This window comes from Melanerpes formicivorus, unplaced genomic scaffold (genome assembly GCF_026170545.1).
Source record: "Melanerpes formicivorus ecotype bairdi unplaced genomic scaffold, bMelFor1.0.p_v2 SCAF_24, whole genome shotgun sequence".
Classification (NCBI taxonomy): Eukaryota; Metazoa; Chordata; class Aves; order Piciformes; family Picidae; genus Melanerpes; species Melanerpes formicivorus.
In genome coordinates, this window is record NW_027142376.1 from 7,019,842 (window position 1) to 7,035,875 (window position 16,034).

The window sequence follows — 16,034 nt, forward strand, 5'->3', positions numbered from 1 at the left end:
AAGGATCACAGAATCAATAAGGTTGGAAAAGACCTCAGAGATCATCAAGTCCAACCTGTCACCCAACACCTCCTGACAGCTAAACCATGGCTCCAAGTGCCACATCCAAGCCTTTTCTGAACACCTCCAGGTACAGGGACTCCACCACCTCCCTGGGCAGCACATCCCAGTGGCCAATCTCTCTTGCTGGGAAGAACTTTCTCCTCACCTCCAGCCTAAACTTCCCCTGGCACAGCTTCCCTTTTTGAACACCTCCAGGGCCCCCCACCTCCAGGGGTTGGAACTGGATGCCCCTTGAGGTCCCTTCCAACCCTAACCAATTCTGTGATTCTCTGACTGATGCCCAAGGTGACAAAGGGACACATTCATCCCAGCTGGAGGGATCTTTCCTCTTGTTTGTTGTGCTTTTTCTTTTCTTCCTCTTGTTGCTCATCTCCATGGGAGGCTTTTCATTAGCTGTGAGATGCCATGAAGAAATCAAGCAGCTCAAGTTTGTCCAGGGGGTGAAGTCTTCTGGAGTCAGCAGCGTTGCTCCGAGGGTCAATGTTCCCCTTCACGCTTTTCCCACTCACCTTCTGAAACATGCAGAGCCACAGAGAGATGTTTTGACTGGAAACAAGTTTCACCAAGGAAACCTTCCCCAATTTTAGCACCCCTTTGACCTGGGAGAAGCCCAGCAGCAGCCACAGCTCCCCAGCAGCCTCAGAGCAAAGGCAAGCCTGAGCGAATTCTTGCAGCGGCTCGCACCGCTGAGGCCCCAGATGGCCACCACCATCCCTGCGCTATTAATAAGGACTATTTTGGAACAAATGATCATTTTGCAAGCAACCAGGCTATTTATTAGCCTGATTATCACCACTGCCAGCTGCAAGGTGTTTCATGTCCCTCATGCATTGCAGATGGAGCCTGATCAAGAGGCAGGATGGTGCTAGCGGGAGTGATGAGCTGGCCCCTTGGTGCAGCTGGAGTGCTTGGAGAGCTGATACCACAGAATCACACAATTGTCAGGGTTGGAAGGGACCTCAAGGGCTCCAACCCCCCTGGGCTCCATGATCCACACAGCCAGGCTGCTTCAGGCTCCTCACTGCAACTTTCACAGAGAATCACAGAATTATTGAGGCGGGAAAAGACCTCTGAGATCATCATATAATCAATAAGGTTTAAAAGACCTCAGAAATCATTGAGTCCAACCTATCACCCAACACCTCCTGGCAGATAAACCATGGCTCCAAGTGCCACATCCAAGCCTTTCCTGAACACCTTCAGGGATGGAGACTCCACCACCTCCCTGGGCAGCACATTCCAATGGCCAATCTCTCTTGCTGGGAAAAACTTTCTCCTCACCTCCAGCCTAAATCTCCCCTGCCACAGCTTGAGACTGAGTCCTCTTATTCTGGTTGCCTGGGAGAAGAGACCAACCCCCACCTGGCTACAACTTCCATTCAGGGACTTGTAGAGAGCAAGAAGGTCTCCCCTGAGCCTCCTCTTCTCCAGGCTAAACAACCCCAGCTCCCTCAGCCTCTCCTCACAGGGCTGTGCTCCAAACCCCTCCCCAGCGTTGTTGCCCTTCTCTGGACACCTTCAAGTGTCTCAATGTCCTTCTTAAACTGAGGAGCCCAGAACTGGACACAGGACTCAAGGTGTGGCCTAACCAGTGCCGAGTCCAGCCTAGGACCTCACACCACCACATCAGCTAAAGCATGCCACCAAGTGCCACATTTAGCTACTCCCTCGCACCCACCCCCCCAACAGGCTGCCTACCTCTGGCTTTTGCAGCACCTACAAAGCCTTCCCTGGGTTTGGGGAGAAGCCAAACCGGCGGATTTATAAATGGAAACTCAACTGCAGCCTTTGGCAGAGTCTTGGCAGCTCTCATCCTATAATAAAACCCACAGCACATGTGAGCCTGAAAAAAACCCAACACCCAGGGAGGTGAATTCTCTGTTCCTGTTTGCAGTATTTTTAGCACCCAGGGCCATTTTTAGCTTGGTTTCTTTCTTTTTGTTGTTCTTGTTTGGGTTTCTTTTCCCCTTCCCCCCTCCCTCCCTTTCAGTGCAAGGGTGTTGTCAAAACACAGGCACTGCTCGCACTCCCTGCAGACAGACCTGCCTGCCACTTGGAAACGAGGGAAGCTCAGCAGCCCAGCTCCTGGCATGCCATGCAAATGCAAAGCAGTCAGCCTGTTACCTCTGGCAAACATTTCTCCATCGGCCTCCACAGGACCCGCGGTGAGGAAACGGGTGGAAGAGGAGGGGAAAAGTCAGAGCCTGCCGTTGGCAGACAGCTGGAGGGGAAAGGAATCCTGACTCTTGAGCAAACAGTCCGTCTTTGCCCTGTGGCATGGCTGTTTGTTTCCTCAGCCCAGGGTGATTACAATGCAACCCGCATTCCTCTTGCTTGTTTGAAAACACTCCTGCTGCCGTCCGGGCTGTGCTGTAAACAGGATGCACTGACACGGCAGCCTGGCCCCGGGCTGCGCGGAGGGAAGCAGGGGCCTCGGGGCTGACCTGCTGCCCCACCACAGATCTTTTACCCTCACACTGCCATAGAGTCACAGAAACACTCAGGATGGAACAGACCCTCAGCATCACCAAGTCCAACCCAGAACCCTACCCTACAAGGCTCACCCCTAAACCAGAGCCCCAGGCACCACATCCAAACCACCTTCAAACACAGCCAGGCTTGGGGACTCCACCATCTCCCTGGGCAGCTCATTCCAATCCCTGACCACTCTTGCCATGAAAAAAGGTTTCCTACTGTCAGTCTAACCCTACCCAGTGGCAGCTTGAGGCCATTGCCTCTTGTTCTGTCACTAATTACCTGTGAGAAGAGACCAGCAGCAGCCTCTCCACAATGTCCTTTCAGGGAGTTGTAGACAGCAATGAGGTCTCCTCTCAGCCTCCTCTTTGCCACACTAACCATCCCCAGCTCCTTCAGTTGCTCTTCATCAGATTTATTCTCCAGGCCCTTCCCAGCTTCCTTGCCCTCCTCTGCCCTGGCTCCAGCCCCTCCACATCTCTCTTGTGTTGAGGTGCCCAAAACTGGACACAATACTCCAGGTGTGGCCTCCCCAGAGCTGAGTGCCAGGGGACAATCCCCTCCCTGCTCCTGCTGGACACAGCATTGCTGATCCCAGCCAGGATGCCTTTGGCTTTCTTGGCCACCTGGGCACACTGCTGGCTCCTATTCAGCTGCTTGTCCATTAGCACCCCCAGGTCCTTTTCTGCCAGCAGCTTTCAGCCACACTGCCCCAAGCCTGTAGCACTGCTTGGGTTTGTTGTGACCCAAGTGCAGGACCTGGCACTTGGCCTTGTTGAAGCTCTTCCTGGTAATGTTGGCCATGGATCCAATCTGTCCAAGTCCCTCTGCAGAGCCTCCCTACCCTCATGAAGCTCAACTCTGCCATCATCTGCTGAGGGCAGCTTGCTGTCTGCAGGGGGAGGTAGGACTCATTTGGTGGGACTGAAAGCAAAAGCTGAGCCTGGGGGCTGCCCAGCCAGAGCATCCTCAGCCAGCAGCCCAAATCTTGCTGCCTTTACTCCCTTCACTCCCCTTGCTGTTAGATAAATCCCTTCCTGCCTGGCTCCCAGTAGCTCCCAGTGCCTGGCTGTCCCTGCAGAGTTAGCTGCTCGGGTCTTTAGGTGACTCACCACAAATGCCAGGAAGAGCCCAGGATATTTGTCTTTGGCTGTTACTCATCTCAATACAAACTCAAGATGGTCCCTAGCTGTTCCTTGTTTATTAGCTCTTCTCCAAATAAAAGGACAGGAACCTTTGCAAACCCCTCAGGCTCAAGCAGCATCCTTTCCAGGCTCTAGGCGACAGTTGAAACACTGACAGCTTCCCAGAGCCGAGGAAGCTGAAATTCACAGTGCAGTTCTGCTAGTGCTAGCTCTGCTCTGAGGACAGGCTGAGGGAGCTGGGGGTCTTCAGCCTGAAGAGGAGACTCCAGGGGGACCTCAGAGCTGCCTTCCAGTACCTGAAGAAATCCTGCAGGAAGGCTGCAGAGGGACTTTTCATGAGGGTGTCTAGAGACAGGCCAAAGGGGAATGGTTTGGAGCAGTGGGAAAGCAGAGTTAGACTGGAGCTCACAAAGTTCTTCAGTAGGAGGGTGGTGAGGCTCTGCAATAGGCTCCCCAGGGAGGCTGTGGCTGCCTCCTTCCTGAGGGTGTTGAAGGCCAGGTTGGATGAGCTTGAGCACCCAAGTCTAGCTGAGAAGTGTCCCTGCCCATGGTGGGGAGGTTGGAGCAGCTCACCTCCGAGGTCCCTTCCACCCTGAGCCATTCTGCTGTCCTCCATCAAAAGCTGCCCACATTTAACCTTCTGAAGAGCCAGGGGTGTGCAAGAGGTCTCTGCTGCTACACATCCAACATTCAACAGCCTGCCTGTGACAAGGCTGCTGTCCCTTGGGTGACACTGCTGCCTGGCCTGCCACAACTAGCATGTCCCTTACCCTGCCCACAGGCTCCACGCAGCAGACATTGCACAGTGCAAGCCTCCTCCCTGCCAAAGCTTCTGCAACATTTCTTCTGCAATTAAGAATATTATTATTTCTTCTGCATTCTCCTGAGCCCTGACTCAGCAGAGCACTCGAGTGCTGCCTTCAAGGAGGCCTGTGACCACAGTCCAACCAAGTGGCCTCTCCACAGGCAGGGCCTGTGGGTTTCCAGAGGTCCCTCATCACATTTCTTAGGAACAAACGTTTCTTGGAGCCCACCTTGAGGTCAGCCACGGCCCTGCCTGTGTTAACTAACAAGTCTTGGCTCACTGAATGTGTTCAAGGGCTTCAGCACTCCAAGACCTTGAGCCAGTGCACAAGTTACACCTGGACTAACAAGCCCCAAACCTTTTCCCAACGCCCCCAAAGGTCTGACAAGAGCAGCAGTAGGTAGCTCTGGTGGGTGCAACCACACTCAACTGAATTGCTCATTACCTCACAAGCTACAGGGATGCTTACAACTCTGATTCCCAGCTCCAGTGATGGTGTCCAACACCATCTAAGCTAAAAGGAGGGGGGGGAAAAAAGGGGTTGGGGAAGCACATTTCACTCTCCTGCCATCTCTTCACAAAACATGATGCCCAGGAGACCAGAGAGGCTTTTATGGGAAGCCCATTTGCCATTTAGCTGAGCTGCAGGAAAATATTTCTCAGCATATCAGGACTGTAAAGGACTAAGGATGAAATTAATTGCTTAGAAAATTACTTTGCCCCATGAAATAAAGACATTCGTCTCAACTCAGTGAGCATAAAGGGCCTCTGGAATGAGCAATCCTCTGTCTTGTTTGCTTCTTTCTGGTTAATGAGTGACCAAACAGGGCCTGCTTTGCAGTAAGAGCCAACACCCAGAAAGCATCCTGGGCCCTGGAACCAAAATTGAGACCTGCAGCCCAGAAATCAAGGAGGAAGGTAAAGCTGTGTGGGCTGGCTCCCCACAGCTGCTCTCTGAGGGCAGGGCAGCTCTTGCTCATCACCCCTGCATTTCTGCCCCCCCTGCTTGGAGGGCAGCACTTGAGAAGGTGCCCTTGCCCTCACCCTGCCAAGGGACAGCCATTTACTGATGCTTTTGAATTTTCCCCCTCTTTTGCTGAGGAGATTTGGATGTTTTTATGGTGTGAAAACATTTCCTGGTCTCAGGCAGAGGATGGGCTGCCTCACCACTTGGGCTGCTAGAAGCTGGCAAGGCAATGAAAGAGCTGGCAGCTACCTCTGAGAAATCAGACTGCCTTCTCCCCCTCCTCTCCTCCCACTCTCTCCCTGCACCAGATGTCGACTGGGACACAGCTAAATGCCTGCCACCCTCCCAGCTCCCTGCCTGCAGGCTGTGCAGCCAGCCCTGCAGCAGCTTCCCAGCACTTCCAGTGCTTCCCAGCACTGCCTGTCAGCCCTTCCTCCCCAGCAGAGGCAGCCCACCCTACCCTGTGCATGCTGAGAAGGCATCTGTGCTCCTAGCCCTCCAACCTCCTCCTCTCCCCTCTTTCTCTGACCTGCTTGGTCTGCTGCAGAGCTGCCTTTCTGACGTGGGGAGCAGGTAGATAGAGCACCTCAAAAAATAATCACACTGAATGAAGATCCAGGCAGGGAGGAGTAGCCCCAGAGGGCTTCCAACTATTTGGGATGAAACAAAGCTCAGCAAAACTTTACCTCCCTTTCAGATGTCCCTTTTCTCCTCCCTGCTCAACACTGCACTGCTGGGGTGGTTTGCTACCCGTAGAAATGCCATGTGGAAGGACACCATCAGATCACCCCCATCCCATGGGCTCCCCAGGTCAAGAGAGACAGAGCCCTGCTGGAGAGAATCCAAGGGAGAGCCAGGAGGATGATCAGGGGGCTTGAGCATCTCCCCTGTGAAGAGAGACTGAGAGCCCTGGGGCTGCTCAGCCTGGAGAAGAGAAGGCTGAGAGGTTCAGGTTGCACATGGGGAACAATTTCTTCACCAAAAAGGTTGTGAAGCCCTGGAAGAGGCTGCCCAGGAGAGCAGTGGAGTCACCAGCCCTGGAGATGTTTAAAAGCTGTGTAGAAGTGGTGCTGAGGGAGATGGTTAGTGGCGACCTAGCAGTTGTAGGACTTGATCTTAAATGTCCTCTCCAACCCAAACAATTCCATGATTCTGTGCAGTTATAACCTGCAGACAAGCAGGACTCTTGCCTGTGTGGTCTGAGAGATGCTGAGGCTCAGATGTTGAGCTGAGGCAGCTCCTCTAAGGGTGGGAGGGCAGGGCCTGAAGCTGCCTGGCCTCTGGGAAGTGCCTCACAGCGCTCACCAAGAGCAGCAGGTGTTTCTGTAGCTGTCAGTAGTGACCACCCTGTGCTGGCTGGTGATATTCCCACCTCATGGGTCAAGATGTTGTTCCTGGTCTCAGAGGATCACAGGATGTTAGGGGTTGGAAGGAACCTCTGAAGATCATCAAGCCCAACCCCATCGAGTCTCTCACCCTAGGTCTCAGGGAAAGCCTCATCCTGACTTATCCCTGCAGCCTTGCCAGAGACTTAATTTCTGGCCTGAAGGATGGGATAAAAGAGATTTCCTCTAGGTTTTAAAGGCTGGTGTGTGAGACAGGAAAGTCACAAGACCCAAATGAAGCCAGTTTTGGCCTGGGAATGAGAGGGTCCTGGCTCTGGCACAAGCCTCTCCTGACTGTGCTGTTTGTTGCCATCTCCAAAGCAGCTTTGTTTAGAATAAAGCCAAGTTGCTGCAGGGCCTCTGGGAGCAGGTCACCACCCAGCCCTGGCCTGCCCTGGGAGCACAGCACCAGGCTCTCTGTTTGCCCCAGGGCAGACCATGGAGAGCAGCCTTCATTTTCCAGGTCACCCCAGCAGTCAGGAGAGTCACAAGGTTCATTGACTCCCTGAGCAAATAGGGTGAAGCTAAGCTCATCTCACATCACCTGCAGCCAGCCAATACCCAGGTGGGGGCAGGAGTGGAGAGGCTGATGGCTGCTCTCCCACCTCACAGCTCTTGTGACTGCTGACCCCCTCTGAGGGGCAGGGCTGGAAATTGCTTAAATGAATGCAGAGTTCAGACAGCTGCAAAGCATTTGTTTCACTTGCCAAAAAAACCCAAACCAACCAAACACACCCCTCCAAAAAACCCCAAAACAAATAAGTTACAAAAGAGCAATGGTTCCCCCCTCCAAAAAACAAATCCCCACCCAAGCCTGTGAGGAAGGCAAGGAGCTGGTGAGTGGGGCAGGAGGGGAAAGGCTGCAGATCTTGCCTAGGCAAGGCTGACTTCACTCTGAGGGAGGAGGGGTACACAGGGACAGGGCTTCTTCTGCCCTCATTGCTCCTTAGATGTGAGGTCTGCACTTAGCTGCAGTGGGGGGGGGGGTGTGTGTGGAGCAGAGGTCCCCCAGGCACAGTGGGGGAGGCAATGTTTGGTCACAGAATCATAGAATCAATAAGGTTGGAAAAGACCTCAGAGATCATCAAGTCTAACCTGTCACCCAACACCTCCTGACAACTAAACCATGGTACCAAGTGCCAGATCCAATCCTCTCCTGAGCACCTCCAGGGATGGAGACTCCACCACCTCCCTGGGCAGCACATCCCAATGGCCAATCTCTCTTGCTGGGAAGAACTTCTTCCTAACATCCAGCCTAAACTTCCCCTGGCACAGCTTGAGACTGTGTCCTCTTGTTCTGGTGCTGGGTGCCTGGGAGAAGAGACCAGCCCCCATCTGGCTACAACCTCCCTTCAGGTAGTTGTAGAGAGCAAGAAGGTCTCCCCTGAGCCTCCTCTTCTCCAGGCTAAGCAACCCCAGCTCCCTCAGCCTCTCCTCACAGGGCTGTGCTCCAGACCCCTCCCCAGCTTTGTTGCCCTTCTCTGGACACCTTCCAGCAACTCAATGTCTTTCTTAAACTACGTGGCCCAGAACTGGACACAGGACTCAAGGTGTGGCCTAACCAGTGCTGAGCACAGGACAGAATGACCTCCCTGCTCCTGCTGGCCACACTGTTCCTGATCCAGGCCAGGCTGCAGGCTCCTTGAGGGCAGCTCCTTTCACACCCTGCTCAGTCAGGAGCTGGCTCACCTTGGCACAGGGGCTTGCCAAGTCCCTTGCCCTCACATCAGTAGCAACCTGTAGAATGCCCTGGGGGCATCTACCACCTCCCTAGGCCGCCTGTGTCAGTGGAGCAGGCTGCACAGAGAGGCTGAGGAGTCTCCTTCTGTGGAGGGGTTCAAACCCCACCTGGAAGCAATCCCATGCAACCTGCTCCAGTTGGCCCTGCTTCATTGGGGGAGGGGTAGATTAGATGATGCCCAGAGACCCCTACAAACCCCTACCATTCTCTGGTTCTGTGAATCAGTATCAGAAGCAACATTTTTGGGTCCAGGACTTTCCCTTCCTCCCTCAGTGCCACTTGCTGCAGCGTGACTTACCTGCCACCCCTGCTGAGATATCCCTCCTGAGGTCCCCAGTACAGCAGCACACTGAGCAGACCAGAACCTTACCCACAGCACAAAGCTACCTCCAAGTCTTCATTCTTCCCCTTCCCTGGGAGGGACCTTCCTTATATAACCTGAGCCCACACCTGGCAGCCACAGGGGATTCAGTCCCAGCAGATGGGAGTCAGCAGCCCCCAGTTACCACCCCAGAAAGGGGCTGGGATCTCTGGGCAAGGAGGGGATCCCCTGAGCCAGAAAGCAGCAGGGGAGAGCACTGTGTGCATCCCTTTCCCCCTGCTGAGCAAGTGGGCTAATAAAGCATTCTGTGCCATTAACTGCTAACAAAGAGGCATGGTCTGGAGAAGCCCTGGTAGCCTCCCAGCAGGGCCCAGCACAGCAGAAAACTGAGATTGCTTTTCCACTTGCTCCCAGAGAGAGCATCTCCATGGAGCATTCTCTTCTGCCAGCTGGGGCCAGCGGGCGAGGGCAGTGCAGCAGCAGCTCCTGCAGCCAGCACTTGCACTTGCTTTGGCTTGATGCCTTCTGTGGGCAGGTGGTGGTGGAGATCAGAGAATCACAGAATGGTTTGGGCTGGAAGGGACCTCCAAAGGTCATCTAGTCCAAGCCCCTCTGCAGTCAGGAGGGACATTCTCCACTAGATCAGGCTGCCTAGGGCCTCTGTTTGGGGTCATTTCAGGGGGAACAATGTGAACTCTTAGCTAGGTCTGACTTGAGGAAAGCTGTGATCAGCTTCACTGGGGATGGAGCTCTTCAAGCTAAGTGTGGGCACTCCAGAGGCTGAAGCATCCTACAGCAGTAACCACAGCAGGGCCCCTGGGGCAACACCTGCCCAAGGCAAAGCAAGGCAAGGGCTTGTTCCTTGCTTTTCAGCTGTGTGCAGGTCACACTGACCACAGCCAGAGCTCCACCGAGAAGGAAGTCAGCAGGATGGTGAAGGAACGATAAGGAATTCCTGTAAACACCACTGGCTGCTGCTAAAATTAAAAGGGAGGGGTACTGCTTACTAATTTCCTATTCCTTCCTGTGATTTCCCACCCACTGGGCTGATGCCTGTGCTGGGAGAGCAGCAACCAGGAGGGGACAGCTTTTCTGCAGCAGCTGCTCCTGGCCAGTGGCAAGCTGACACTGCATGGCACCTGAAAGGGTTTGGGTTGGGAGGGACCTCCAAAGGTCATCTAGTCCTGACCACCAGGTCAGGTTGCTCAGGGCCCTGTTGATCCTCACCCTGAGTACCTCCAGGGATGGGGCAGTCACTCCCATCCCTCCTGCACTGAGATAAACAGCCCTGGAGTAAGACTCTGAGTTTGTCTGCACTGAGCTATGCTTCCTTGGATTCAGGTTGGAAGAGACTCTCAGCATCACCAAGTCCAACTCAGAACCCTACTCTGCAAGGCTCACCCCTAAACCAGAGCCCCAAGCACCACATCCAAACCACCTTCAAACACAGCCAGTCCTGGGGACTCCACCACCTCCCTGGGCAGCTCATTCCAATCCCTGACCACTCTTGCCATGAAAAAATGTTCCCTACTCTCCAGACTGAACCTACCCAGTGGCAGCTTGAGGCCATTGCCTCTTGTTCTGTCACTAATTACCTGTGAGAAGAGACCAGCAGCAGCCTCTCCACAATGTCCTTTCAGGGAGTTGTAGACAGCAATGAGGTCTCCTCTCAGCCTCCTCTTTGCCACACTAACCATCCCCAGCTCCTTCAGTTGCTCTTCATCAGATTTATTCTCTGACACAGACATCCCTGGGGCTCTTTGGCTTCCCCTGCCCTTGCACGTTAGCTAAGGCAGTTTGGGTGAGTGCTGCCAAGGGACCTCACGTGTAAGCAGAGTGGGGTTGGAGTGCTCCCTGCCTCCTGCCCCATCATGGGTGCCTCAACCACCTCAGCTGGGAGAAGAGACCTTTTTCCCTGCATGAAGAGGAGCCAGGAGAGCAGGAGAGCAGCAGCTCAGCACCCTGAAGCGGCCTGCTGGCTGAGGGTGAGGAGTGGAGAGCAGCCCTGCTGCTCAGCCCAAAGGCAGGCACCACAAGCTATGTCTTGCTTTGCCCAGTGGCTATCTGGCAAGTGGCTTTCCAAGGCATTTCTCACAGGCTGCTGCTTCCCTAGGGGAGCGACTCAACCTCCAGAGCTGCCAAGGACAGAGTGTTCATCCTGGCATTCCCTTGGGTGCAGCCTTGCTGCCTCCACTGCCTGGGGGAAAGGGCCAGGCTAACTTCCAGACATTAGCAAGAAGCTGACTGCAAACAAATCAGCTTCTCACTGCTCCATGCTCCCTGTGGGGGCTGGGGAAGTGCCTGCAGGAGAGGCACCAGCATCACTGTGGGGGTTCAGTGGCCACTGCTGGGTTGAGGCAGCGCTGAGGAGACACAACAGAGTCTTTTGCCAATGGCCAAGCTGCTCAGGGATGTTAGGAAGTTGTTCCCCATGAGGGTGGTGAGAGACTGGCACAGGTTGCCCAGGGAGGTGGTGGAAGCCTCATCCCTGGAGGTTTTTGCAGCCAGGCTGGCTGTGGCTGTGAGCAAGCTGCTGTAGTGTGAGGTGTCCCTGCTGTGACTCAAATGCCCCCAGGTGCTGCTGCTGGGTGCTGGAAGGTCTGAGCAGCTGTGCTCCCCTGCAGCCAAGGGGCTTGGTGGGGCCTGGGGAGGAGGCAGCCTGCTGTCACCCACCCCACACTCCTCTCCCAGCCCCAGAGGGCATTGCCCTCCCCAGGAGCAGCTGCTGGGTCAGTCACCTGCAGGGCATTGCAGTGGTGTGGAAGGAATCACAGCAGTGACCAGGAACAAACCTTCCCCACCCTCCCCCCACCTGGAAATGAGCAGAAAAGTGCCAGGAATGAGGCAATTACCCAAACGACTGAGAGCTACCCCAGGAGCCCAGGAAACTCAGCTCAGGCAGGGGACAAGGCCATCAGCCAGCAGGGACACCAGCTGCCAAGGCACATTCCTGGTGCCCCTGCAAACCCTGGGGCAGCTTTTTATATCCCACGGGTAAGCAGAGGGAGTCTCTGGAGGAGCTCTTGGAAACAGAAGCACAGAGCAGGCTGGGGTGGAAGGGAGCTCTGAAGGTCATCTCATCCAACCCCCCCTGCAGGCAGCTAGATCAGGTTGCTCAGAGGGCCCCCTCCAGCCTGCCTTGGAACGTCTGCAGGGATGGAAAAGGTTTAGATTAGAGAATTCAAATGCTTGGAAATACTTACAGAACAACCTCCTGGTTTGCAGATGTTGCTCTTGAGCTGCACTCCAAGCAGCAGCACCCAGCCTGAACTGCAGTTACAGATCTGGGGGGGTGGGTTGCAGCTTTATGTCTGTGAAGTGCCCCCAGGGGCAGCAGCAACACTGCCCCCTGGGCCCTTCTTGCCCTCTTGTGATGTTCTCAGCATTCTGGTTGTGAATTTCAGAGCAGTTTAGTTCAGGGATTTGTCTTCTCCACGGCCACTTGAGCTGCAGGAGGGGTGCAGGTGGGGCAGGACCAGATGACCTTTGGAGGTCCCTCCCAACCCACACCATTCTGTGAGTCTATGTGGAGATCTGAGAGTGTTCAGGGCTGTGACCACCTGGGCTACCAAACCTCCAGGGATGGAGCTTCCTGGGCACCTGCACGGCCACCCAGAGGCCTCCTCCAGTTCATTGGCAGCCACTGGGTGCTGGGGGGTTGCAGTGCCCACACAGGGTCTCACAGGTGCCAAGGAGAGGGAGGTAAGCTCTTGCCTTCACCTCTGAGCTGTGCTCCTGCCCATGGGGATGGGATGCTGCTGGACTCCATTGCTGCCAGGGCAGACTGGGGGCTCACGTTCTGCTCCTGTCCCACCACCCCAGGCATGTCCTGCAGAGCTGCTCCCTGCAAGTCCCTCTCCTGAGGAATTAGTCTGGGACCTGCTGAGCCACTTGGACACTCACAAGTCTATGGGAGCGGATGGAATCCATCCTAGGGTGCTGAGAGAGCTGGCAGATGAGCTGGCCAAGCTGCTCTCCATCATTTTCCTCCAGTCCTGGCTCACAGGTGAGGTCCCAGATGACTGGAAGCTGCCAATGCGGTCCCCATCCACAAGAAGGGTCGGATGGAGGAACCTGGAAACTCCAGGCCTGGCAGCCTGACCTCAGTGCCAGGGAAAGTGATGGAGCAGATTATCCTGGCAGCAATAACTGCGCACCTGAAGGATGGCCAAGGGCTCGGGTCCAGCCAACATGGATTTAGGAAGGGCAGATCCTGCCTCTCCAACCTGATCTCTTTCTATGATCAGGTGACCCGCCTGGTGGATGTGGGGAGGCCTATGGATGTGGTCTGCCTGGACTTCAGCAAGGCCTTTGACACCGTCCCCCACAGCAAACTGCTGACTAAGCTGTCAGCCTGTGGATTGGACCGTTACACTCTGTGCTGGGTTAGGAACTGGCTGGAGGCTGAGCCCAGAGAGTGGTGGTGAATGGTGCCACATCCAGCTGGCAGCCAGGCACCAGTGGCAACCCCAGGGGTCAGTGCTGGGCCCCATCCTCTTTAACATCTTCATTGATGATCTGGATGAGGGCATTGAATCAGTCATCAGCAAGTTTGCAGATGACACCAAGTTAGGAGCAGATGTTGGTCAGTTAGAGGGCAGAAGGGCTCTGCAGAGGGACCTTGACCGACTGGACAGATGGGCAGAGTCCAATGGGATGGCATTCAACAAGTCCAAGTGCCAGGTGCTGCACTTTGGCTACGGCAATCCCATGCAGAGCTACAGGCTGGGGTCGGAGTGGCTGGAGAGCTCCCAAACAGAGAGGGACCTGGGGGTGCTGATTGACAGCTGCCTAAACATGAGCCAGCAGTGTGCCCAGGTGGCCAAGAGGGCCAATGTCATCCTGGCCTGCATTAGGAATAGTGTGGCCAGCAGGAGTAAGGAGGTCATTGTGCCCCTGTACTCTGCATTGGTTAGGCCACACCTTGAGTCCTGTGTCCAGTTCTGGGCCCCTCAGTTTAAGAAGGACATTGAGACACTTGAACGTGTCCAGAGAAGGGCAACAAGGCTGGGGAGAGGCCTTGAGCACAGCCCTGTGAGGAGAGGCTGAGGGAGCTGGGGTTGTTTAGCCTGGAGAAGAGGAGGCTCAGGGGTGACCTCATTGCCCTCTACAACTACCTGAAGGGAGGTTGTAGCCGGGAAGGGGTTGGTCTCTTCTCCCAGGCAACCAGCACCAGAACAAGGGGACACAGTCTCAAGCTGTGCCAGGGGAGGTTTAGACTCGAGGTGAGGAGGAAGTTCTTCACCGAGCGAGTCATTCGTCATTGGAATGTGCTGCCCAGGGAGGTGGTGGAGTCACCATCCCTGGAGGCGTTCAAGGCACTTGGTGCCATGGTCTAGTCATGAGGTCTGTGTTGATAGGTTGGACTCGATGATCCTCGAGGTCCTTTCCAACCTAAGTGATACTGTGATACTGTGCTCTCAAGGGTTAGACTCTCCCACTTGCACCAGCGGATGAGACACTGGCCCAGCTTGCCCCTGGGGGTGGTAGAAGCCCCACTCCTGCACACCCTGCAGGGCAGGCTGGCTGTGCCTCTGAGCAATCTGACCACGAATCACTCAGGGCTCTGCAGTTTCTTCCCTGTGATCAGCTTTGCAGACCAGGTGAGCTACCACGGCCAGCAACCAGCGCCTGCAAAGCCAGCCTTCAGGGATGCAAACGTTCAGGGACGGTGTGGAGCATGGCTGCCCGAATCTTGGGCACCCAACAGAAAATACAAGGCAGCAGAAACTTGTGAGGTGAATTCTGAAGAGCTGGATGAAGTGCACAGGCTGAACACACAGGGACAGCTGCTGAGCTGGTCTAAAATTCAGCTGCAAGATGCAGCAGGACAGAGGTGAGGACAGGGCAGGGAAGGGACAGCATGAGGTGGCTATGCTACATCCATCCCCAGGGCCAGGGGAGAAACCCCAGCAGGGTTGGGTGCAGAGAGGCCAAGCCCAGGGAACCACACTGGTTCAGCCTGAACCTACTGACTGGTTACTTTCTGCAAGGTCTCCAGACAGGATGGAAAACTGCCTGGCAGGAAGGGACCTGGGGGTGCTAATGGACAAGCAGCTGAACAGGAGCCAGCAGTGTGCCCAGGGGCCCAAAAAAGCCAGACTTTGCAATTCTGTTTACCTGAAAGGAAAAGCTACATCTGGTTACTGATACCCAGGGTCTTCTCTGGAGAGGCAGTTTGAAATGAATCACATAGAGTCACAGCTGTCAGGGTTGGGAGGGACCTCAAGGATCAGCCAGTTCCAACCCCCCTGCCATGGCCAGGGACACCTCACACCACCCCAACCACCTCCCTGGGCAACCTGTGCCAGTCTCTCACCACCCTCATGGGGAACAACTTCTTCCTAACATCCAATCTCAATCTACCCATTTCTAGTTTTGCTCCGTCCCCCCAGGCCTGTCACTCCCTGGCACCCTCAGAAGTCCCTCCCCAGCTTTCTTGTAGCCCCCTGCAGATGCTCGAAGGCCCTCATCTAAAATATTCAAATGACCCTAATTTCTTGGGGAGGCCAGCTAGGGACAAGTTCTGCACCATGAGAGTGGTGGAACACTGGCACAGGTTGCCCAGGGAGGTGGTTGGGGTCCCATCCCTGGAGATGTTTAAGGTGAGGCTGGACAAGGCTCTGGTCACCCTGATCTAGCTGAGGATTTCCCTGCTGACTGCAGAGGGGTTGGAGTGGATGAGCTTTGGAGGTCCCTTCCAACCCAGAGCATTCTCTGATTCTGTGATTAGCACAAGTCCTGTAGAAGAAGCTGAAGAGAAGGCAGGTGGCAGGAGGGGCAAGACAAGGGACACCTGCAGAACAGGAGACACTGTTTGCCAGGCAGAGGCAGACAGGACAAGTGCCCATCCCTTTTCTAACAACTATAAATGTCAGGTTCCTGGCTATTGCATTTGTTAGAACTGCCACAGCTACTGGGAAAAAACAAGCCTCCCCCCCACCCCTTGCCAAGAGCCTAGGAGGCTGCAACGGTGCTGTTACACAAGCAGCTCAGATAAAAGCTGGCAGCAGACTAAGCTCTACTGCAGGGAGCACAGCATGTGTGGGCCCCTGGTGCCCTCTCCTGGGCAAGCCAGAGCCTGGCTTTGCCAACCACTAAAACTGGATTTTTTTCACAGAATTCTTATTG